The sequence below is a fragment of the Babylonia areolata genome, chromosome 24, assembly GCF_041734735.1.
Source record: "Babylonia areolata isolate BAREFJ2019XMU chromosome 24, ASM4173473v1, whole genome shotgun sequence".
Lineage (NCBI taxonomy): Eukaryota > Metazoa > Mollusca > Gastropoda > Neogastropoda > Buccinidae > Babylonia > Babylonia areolata.
Window position 1 is genome coordinate 21003862 of NC_134899.1, and position 10165 is coordinate 21014026.

At 43.4% G+C, this 10165-nt stretch overlaps 1 long non-coding RNA gene across 1 annotated transcript; it reads right to left on the reverse strand.

Moving 5' to 3' along the window:
- Positions 1-224: 224 nt before the first annotated feature.
- Positions 225-2588, reverse strand: LOC143298847 (uncharacterized). Its single transcript, XR_013057440.1, has 2 exons — positions 1675-2588; positions 225-1169 (listed from the first exon to the last, which is right to left on the reverse strand). It is a non-coding gene; the product is annotated as an uncharacterized LOC143298847 (long non-coding RNA).
- Between the last annotated feature and the right edge of the window lie 7577 nt (positions 2589-10165).

Consider the following 10165-nt stretch of genomic DNA (forward strand, 5'->3'; position numbering starts at 1 on the left):
TCCCTTTTTATTTAAATTTTTTTTAATTATTATTATTATTATTATTATTTTTTATTACTGATGATAATATCGGGATTCTGTTGCCGGTGTCTGGTTTAGTGCCTCTGATTCTATCGGAGAGTAATGTCGGTGTTGTTAATTCATGGTGATAGTTTTTTGTTTTGTTCGTCTGTTTGCTGTTGTTGTTTTTCCTTGGTGAATCACTCGAGTTGTGATGATATTCCTAAGGGGGGACTTGGCGTGCATTTTTCTAGTATTTTTGTATCTCGACTTCTACTAAAGCTATTGCCATGAAATTTTGCACATAGACAGCAAAGTGGATTTGGAGCTAGAATACAAAGTTTCAAATGTTCATGTTACATAGAAATAATTTTATGATTTTTTTTCTCGTTTTTGTGCTGTCGAAAACACGTACGTCTGCTCCTCCTCTACAGTTTGCAAAGTTAGGTAGTATTGAAGCTAAAATCATAATCAATACAAAGGACATGAATAGAAGAGTGCAACAGACATAAATTAGTATGTATAAATGTACATAAATGTAAATACCATCGCCAAGACTTTGGAGAAAAATTGACAAATGTAAATAATTACTTTTAACCTAATATAACACTAAAACTGTCCAAGATCCATACTTTCTAATGGTTTCATTGCACTCAAAAGCCATTTTTCCATCTATATGCAAAATTTCAAGGCAATAGCTGTTGTAGAACTTGTACAGTAAAGGAGGACAGTACATACGTATGGAATAAAAAGTCGTTTTGAGAAATTTGACTCCAAAGATAGAATTTAATGTGGACAAATGAAAGGAACAATTTTCAATAGTATTACTATCATTTTCCAATAATTATCAAGTATGATACCTTGTCAAGACATTCTGTACAGTTTTTTCTATGTGGCACTGGAAACCAAACACTCAGAACTGCCCAGGCCCATACACCTCCCCTTCTCTTTCTTGTCTTTCCTGGCGTTCCATGCGTCGCACCATCTCTATTTTCTTTCTCTTCTCTTTCTCCTTTTCTGATGATTTTCTGCTGGATTTCACCACCCTGGCAGTGTCCTCTTTCAAAACAAAGTCACCCAGAGTGCTTCCTCCCACAAGCTCCAGTTCCAGCATCACATCCAGCAGGGCCGAGGACCCTTTGTTGACCTCCCTCAGTCACCCTCAGGCTCTGAAACACATGATACATTACAGTACACTTTTTTTTTGCACAGCTTCATACATTTGTAAAATATACACACATCTGTACAAGCAGTCTTACACACACACACACACACACACACTGAACAAACACATAACCTGAAACACACATGGAATATACACATCTCATACACATACACAATGAACAAACCCATAACCTGAAACATATTCAAACACACAGAATAATCACACACACAAAAACACTATGAATAAACACATAACCTGAAACACACACTAATACACTGAACACACTCACAGCCACACACACTGAATAAACACAACCTGGAACACACACACACATTGAATAAACACATAACCTCTCACACACACCCCACGACACACACACAGCCCCACACCCACCCCCTCACACCACAATCTAATTCAATCTCTCTCCTCTCACACTTCACAAGGACCAGGAAGAAGTATGAATGATAAAGAAAACGAAAAATAAACAAAGAATTCAACGATCGACTTACCGGTTCTTTACATTCTGGACACAATGCACCACTGGAAGCGATGAGAGACTGAAGGCAGCTCAGGTTCATGATGATGTTGAGATCGTCACTTCTCACTTCTTCTACAGCTTCCTCTTCCAGTCTTTGTTTTTTGCTGGGTCCAGACTCATCTTCTTCTTCACTAGAATCAGACACTGCCTTCTTTTTTGAGAAAAGGTCCTTTTTTTTCTCTTTGAAGTAGAGGACGGGTATTCCATAGCAGACGACGTTGATGGAGTCGGCTCACAGGTTGTCGATTCGACCTCAGTTTGCTGTGATTGGCGGCTGGCTTTTCCACATTTCCCTTTTCTCTTCTTTGTACCAAACTTATGGAGTACTCTAAACTTCGTTCCAAACCTTCTTGGCATTGTAAAAAAGCAAAACTGTGCCTAAAACTGACAAAATGAATGTCCTAGTTCGCTCACTTCGAAACCGACGCTATGAACCAAGATGGCCGATGACTGGAGTTTCGGCCAATCAGAATCATGGATTTACCCTCGTGACAGCTTAGGCCCAATCAACGGTTTATACACTATTGTTGGGTGAGCCATTTCGTGCTTCGCGGAGCTCTCGCACTGAGGTTGTTTGCATATGAAATTAGGTTGACCGGAAAGAGCGTATGTTTAGCTTTCAAACGAGCGGTCACACACCTCAATTGGTAAAATGAAAGTGGTGGTTGCTAGGGTCTGAAGATAGCGATTTTTGTGATTCGACTTCGATTTCCGATAAATATTTGAGGCCACCTACATTAAAAAAAGTACAATTACACACACTTTTATGCAAAATTAAAGCAAAAGACACCCAAAAAGTGTTTGTAGATATATTATTCTTTCAAAATTTACAATAACCCCAAAACACATTTTCTAGTGATTTTTCATCAAAAATGCACGCCAAGTCCCCCCCTAAGCAGGTGGAGTTAATATATGTTGACTTATTGTTGCCAGTATTAATTACTTATCAGCTGATTTCCATGCGAGGAACGCAGCTACTTTCATGTTGTGTTGATTTCCTTCCCGGACCTCACAAAACCATGGATATGGATTGGCATTTGCATTTCATTCCAACTCGAGTTCGTTTATTTCTAAACAGCAGCCAGTTCATTGACAATAACCCGTTTGGAGCACGGTTATAAGCTTTGCTTGTTGTGCTCTGACTCATATGCAATACAGCTGCTTTGATGATGTTTCTGTGGAATAGAATTTGTTTAAAAGACACACACACACACACACACACACACACACACACACTTCCTCTCTTTATCCCCCTTCCGTCCCGCACATCCACACACACTCCCCACCCCCGAACCCTACCCAACCCCCCCCCCCCCCCCCACACACACACACTCCATCCTCCCAGTGCTGATACTGCAGCAGACTCCCCTGCCTGTGTACTGTGTGCATCCATACCAGTGGGACGCAGGCCAGTCTTAGCATCAAAAGCATTCTCCAGAGACCTCATTTACGTCCACCTACAATACTGCACGTGCCCGGTAAAAGGCTCGGAAAGCTCCCGTGGGTTTTGACCCCTGGCCCGATTTGCACCAGCTGGTAGGGTAATGGATATGGTCTTTCACGTGGTGGAGGGATGTGTGAGGTGGTGGGTGGGTGGTGAGAGAGGTCTCTCAGGAGGTCAGGGAAGATAAGTGTATGATAATTGTGATTAGCTTCTGGTCGGCTGCAGTCTAATGAGTGAGGGTTCCCCCCCCCCCTTCCCCGATCTCTCCCCCCAGGGGGTTAGGAGAGGTGGGGTTGGGTTGTGGGGGTGGTGATGGAGGGGAGAGGATGCGGAAGTGGGGTTGGGGTGGGATGGGGTGGGGGGTCGAGGTCGAGTCGAATGTCCGGTCGTTGTGTGTGGTAGGCCGTTAGTGGTGGTAGTGCCTTTCTTTTTCTTTGTTTTTTTTTTTTTTTTTTTTTTTTGCTTTTCTTTCTTTTTTCTTTCTTGTCTTTCCATGTTTCCTTCTTTTTTTTCCTTTTCTTGTCTTTCCTCGTTTCCTTCCTTCACCCCTTTGATTCCTTCATTGTTAAGTTCGATTTCCCTCCCTTTGTGCTGCCAGTGGTCAGCCATGTATAGGTTGTGAGACCTCCTGTGTCACCTTTCTTCTTTCTTTCCCACCTCCTTTCTTCTTAAGCATGACTGGTGGTTAGTCCCGTTAAGACTAGTTTATTTTCAGCCAGCATAATAATAATAATAATAATAATAATAATATGATGATGATGATGATGATGATAAATAAATAAATAAATGAAGGCTTATATAGCACAATGCCCACATCTGAGATGGGGCTAACTGCGCTTTATAATAAGATATACAAAATCGAAAAGAAATGACATAAGAGGCGATATCAGTGAACCAGACATCACAAAAAAATTAAAAAAAACAACAACAAACAAACAAACAAACAAAAAACACACCAAAAGTTCACAAATGCATACAAATCAACATAAAGAGCACATCCAGCGATCAGATCAAAGCAAGCTTATGTAACTGGAAAGGCTTTACTGGGATTAATTACTCTTTGGAGTGCTGTTTTGAATGCGGGTGTGTGGGGGTGAGGGTGGTGAATTCCAATGTTTGGGTGCAACAAAAGAAATGGAACGTTCGCCGTCAGTAAGTTTTTGTGCGAATCTTTATAACACTTTAGTGCGCGCATGACACCATGAAGTACGGGATGTCTGGATGGTGAATAGACTTAAATCTTAGTTTAAATTTTTTTTTTTTATAGAAAAGTCTCTTGCTGTGATCCTCACTCGATCTGTAGCTTTTCATTTACTTCGTTTACTTATTTAAATAAACACCACAGAAAGGGGCATCGGCAGTAATCGGGCTGACGTTGTATACCTTCATAAAACACAAAGGTTTTCACACACAGACATTCACTCACACGGGAAGACACGCGGAATGCACACACACACACACACACACACACACACACACACACACACACACACACACACACGCAATCTCTCTCTCTCTCTCTCTCTCTCTCTCTCTCTCTCTCTCTCATGTCTTATTTCATTTCAAGTCATATTGTGCGCATATCTTTCGTGTTTCTTGTACGAATATTCAGCATGTGAATAAAAGGTCTCTGCCACTCTCACTCTTTCTCCTATCTTTTACTCTTCCAAGTCGCTCTGAACACGAGGGCTGTGGCACGGACGTTTCAACAAGCTGACATATGTATGCTAATTCCAATTCGCTCATTTAACGAATTCGTTATCTAGTTGAGAAAAAACACAAAAACATGTCACGGGGACGAGGAGACGTTACGTTACGTCTCTCACAACGGTCCTATCTCCCCGTCCCCCGTGACATGTTTTTGTGTTTTTCTCGACTAGCCACCCCCCCCCCCTCCCCGCTCCCCGCCCACCTCTGAGTCCACTCGAATCCCTTCATGTGTTTGTCTCTCCCCAGCGAAACAAAAACAAACCGCAGTCGTTGTTGTTGTTGTTGTTGTTGTTGTTCCTGTCAAGACGGGAACGTCAATAAAGGCGGCAAGGAGGTGGACCGCAACGGAATGAGCTGAAAGGACCCCCCACTGCCCCCCACCTTCCCCCCCACTCCCCCTCTTCCTTCTCCCCTCCACCAACAATATCCATCCTACGAAATATACCCATCCCTCTTCCTCTTGTCTTCCCGTACTTTCTTTCTAATACCACTTCTGTTCCTGCTCCTGCTGTTCCTCCCGTTCAGAACACACACACAACACACACACACACACACATACAACACACACACAACACACACACACACACACCACACACACATACACAACCACACACACACACACACACACACACACACACACACACACACACAACCACACACACATACACAACCAGACACACATACACAACCACACACACGCACTCTCTCACTCTCAATCTGTCTCACAAACCCAATCAAAACTTTTTCGGCGCAATCTGAACTTCCACGCGGACTTATAAATAGACATCTTTAATCCATCTATAACTCTGTGGAACCTCATTCCTCACATCCCCGTCCCCCCCCCCCCCCCCCCCCCCCTTTCCCAATGCATCGCTTCAACTCCTGTAAATAAGAAAAACAACAACAACAACAACAACAAAAAACCACACACACACACATCCTTCCATCGATTACATCTGGAAGGCTACCAGTATAGAGTTGTGAGTGCCTGGTGGTCACAGGAACGCGGCATGGCACTGTGGTCAGTCCATGAATGTGGCACTGACTCGGATGGACAGCCAGATTTCTAGGAAGACAGACACTGAGAGAGGCAGACAGACTGACGGACAAGCATATGGGCAGACAAACTGACGTATTTTGGCCGAAGAGCTAAAATATCCTGCTCTAACATACATACATAGATAGACCGAGATATGTAAACAGACGGGTAGGCAGACGGACAGAGACACAAACAGTGAGATGAGAGAGAAAGAGAGAGACAGACAGACAGAAACACACGCAGACAGCGAGAGAGAGAAAGAGGGGGGTGGGCCGGAAACAGAGACCGACAGACAGGCAGAGTGCAAGAAATGGTGTCGAGAACAAGGAGTTTCAAATCTCCATCTTTTACCTAGTGCTGTGTCCGTGTGTAAGGATTAGGCTTTTATCCCGTCCACCGCCGCCACATCCACCTCCCTCCCCCTCCACACACACGTTTTGTTTGTTTTTTTCCCTTTTCCTTTAATGTATGTTTACTTTTATTTTAAACACGGCCTTTCTGTTTCGCCTCGCGTTTCAGCTTAATACAGCTCTCTTCGATTGGTGGATAAGGATCTTCTCTCTATCTTTGTGCGTGTGTGTGTGTGTGTGTGTGTGTGTGTGTGTGTGTGTGTGTGTGTGTGTGTCTGTGTGGAGGGGTAAGAACATAGGGGATGGGTGTTGTGTGTGTGCATGTGTGTATGTGAGTGTATTTGTGTAATTCACACACACACACACACACACACACACACACACACACACACACACACACACACACACACAACCATCCCTTCATCCCCCCTATAAACACGTACTCGATCACTCACCCCCACCCTACCCCTTTCTCTCTCTCTCCCTAATTCCGTCTACCTCTCTTTTTCGACAACTGCTTTTCTTTCTTTCTTTTTTTTTCTCTTCCTTTCACACCCCCCCCCCCCCACCACCCTCACCTTCCCCCCCCAACCCCCTCCCCCCCTCCTTTCAAGCAGTAAGCTCATTCAATTCCCCTAATGGACTAGGATCCATGCGCTGAGATCCGGACAGAAGGGGAGAGACAGAGAGAGGTAAAAAGGAGAGAGAGAGAGAGAGAGAGAGAGAGAGAGAGAAGAGGCCGGAGAAAGGGAGATGCGAGGGGAGGTGGGTGGGGTGGGGGCGGTGGGAGAGGGTGATTTTGTAACTGATGGTTTCGGGGCTTGAGAGCGAAGGCAGATCATGTATAACTGACTCGGGAAACATGAACAGAACCTTGTTCTCTTTCTGTTCATCCATGCTTGCTTTCTTTCTTTTCTTTCTTTTTTTTTTTTTTAACAAAATTTTTATTCAGTAAATATGTCACATGTACAGATCGACAGCGGAGGAACAACAGGCTAATAGCTTATATCGTGCTCAGGAATGTGATTAAATACATTTGTTTCGTTTGACGGCTAGTAGACGCTACACAATTGCAATTATGTTGAAATACACATTTTCCAAATGCAAAAAAACGACAGTCATTGCAGACATACATTGTTTCTCTCCCCCCCCCCCCCCTTTTTTTTTTTTTTTTTTTTTTGCTACTTTCTTTCTCTCTCTCTGTCTTCTCTCTCCATCCTCAATTTCAAGCGATGCTCACGCACTTTTAGGGTCTGTTTGTTAAGTTGGTATGCTAACACAACTGTGTCAAAAACAAACAAAAAAAAACAACAACAAAAAACACAGCAACAACAACAAAAAACAACAACACAGAACCCGAACAACTGAAGCCACAGACTACTGAACAAAGAGGCGAAGACCTTAAAACCTGTCGACAGCTCTGGAAAAGACGACTGATGGAAGCACAAAGAAAACGAAAAGCAAAACAAAACATAACAAAACAAAGAAGCAGTCGGATAAGGGGGTGAAGAACTGAAATAGATCATTCGAAAAAAAAGAAAAAAAAAGAGAGACAGACAGACAGACAGAAATAAAGGCAGACAGACAGACAGAGACAAACAAAGACCGACACACAAAGACAGACACAGACAGACAGACAGACAGAGACGGACACAGTCATACCGTCTCAACCAACCAATCTGCCATCGCACACCAACTACCGAAACAAAGAGCGGACAAAGGACTGGACCGACCGAAGCAGCAATAAACAAAGATCACCATCGCCGACAACAAAGTAAAAAAAAAAAAAAAAAAAAAAAAAAAAGTAGAGGAGGAGAAACCAAAGAACTGCCATGATAACTGGTTGACTGGCTGCTTAATTGACTGATTGTTTACGGCAGACGAACGCGACTTGGTTGATTGAGTGACTCAACTATTTATTGATTCCGAACTCCTTGTTTCATGGAACTCATTCATTCATTCATGAGTACATTCATTTTATTCATGATTTCATTCAGCCGTCCATAAATCTTGATGTAATTCAATGAAATTGTTTGAATTTTCAATTGAATGTGTTTATTTATTCAAGTTTTATTTATGGGCGAATGTGGGCTGAGGGAGGGGGGGTGGTGGTGGTGGAGGGAGGGTGGTAGGAGGGGGGGGGGAGGAGTCGGGGGAAGGGGGCATGGAAGCGGGAGGGGGTGGGGGGGGGGGGGGGGGGGGGGGGGGAGATGTGAGTTTGTTTGTCTTTCTTTCATTCCATGCCGTTTGTGTCGAATTACGGGGTCCAGGAAGGAAGTGAAACGGAAGACACTGACCGCGGTTTTGTTTGCCCTCACAATACGTTTCCCTGTGTGAAATGTTTCTGGCGACTCGCCTCCGAGAAACGGCATCGCCATTGTATAAACATTTAAAAAAAAAAATCAATGACAATAATTTGAAAAAACTAGATGATGATGATGATGATGATAATAATAATAATATATTTACGTAGCTTTGTCCAACCTCTCAAAGCGCTGCACAATAAATAACATGTCAGTCAGACGCACACACACAACACACACACACACACACACACACACACACACACACACACACACACACACGCATGCATACACGCATATTCACGCACACACAAAGACAAACGCTAGAGTGGAGGAAATATATTGCAGATACCTTTTTTGCCCTAAAAAAAAAAAAGGAACAACAAGAACAACAACAACATACAAACTTCATCAGACGAGTATGATGCAAATATCAACAAACAGATCAAAATAAAAGTTCACAGTCATGATGTAAATATTTGATCTTTTAGTCACCGAGGACTCCACCCATCCCTCTCACACACTCTCATTCTAAGTGAGTGAGTGAGTGAGTGAGTGAGTGTGTGTGTGTGTGTGTGTGTGTGTGTGTGTGTGTGTGTGTGTGTGTGATATGCACATACATATATATGTGTGTGTGTAAAATATATGATATATATCTGTATATCTATATACATCTCTCTCTCTCTCTCTCTCTCTCTCTCTCTCTCTCTCTCTCTCTATATATATATATATACATATACATACATATTTATATAGAAAGATTTTTTTTCCATGCAAAAGAAGACACAGAGGCAACCCCACAAACATAACGGTCCTCGGCGTCTGGCTGTAAAAACCCGGCCCCTTTTAAAGAAAAAAAAAATCCTCCAGTCCATAAATAACTCATTTACGGACCAGTAACTGCACACACACACACACACACACACACACACACACACACACACACACACAAGAACGACAACAGACGATCAACTTTTACTTCCTGTTAATCGCTGATCAGGAAGGCCGATAAGCGATCGCCTTCCCCCGAACTGTAACCGTGGTGGGCCAACGATCGGTTCTGCTCTGAGTATCGACGGAGATGGAGACTTTAATGACCCACGGAATAATTAGTTGACAACAAGACTCGCAGGCCACGACAGGCCATACGACTAGACAGGGTATGTATGCTCCTATGTACGATCCAGCTCGGGACGATCTGATACGACCTGTATCCCCAAAGACCCTGCGCTGTGGGCGATAGCACGGCGGTCGCCGTGTCGACGATGTATTTGACCCGATTTCCCCCCCCCCCCCCCCCCCCCCCAGCCACCCCTCCCCCCCAAAACCCCCCCCCCAAAAAAAAAAACCAACAACAACAACAACAAAAAACAAAACAACCGAATGAAAATGCCGTCATCAACCAGGATCTAAGAATAGTTCGGGTCTGGTAAAGAACATATCTTGTACTTGTGTATTATCTATATAATTATTACTATATTCCTATGTTCCTTCCAACAGTCGTGCATAGACATCCGCGCCCAACTGCGCCTACGGCACATGTAGGATATTCGCGGAGGTGATGCTCCATTGCGGTTTGGTTTTGTTTTGTTTATTGGTTGTTGCTTTTTCTTCAG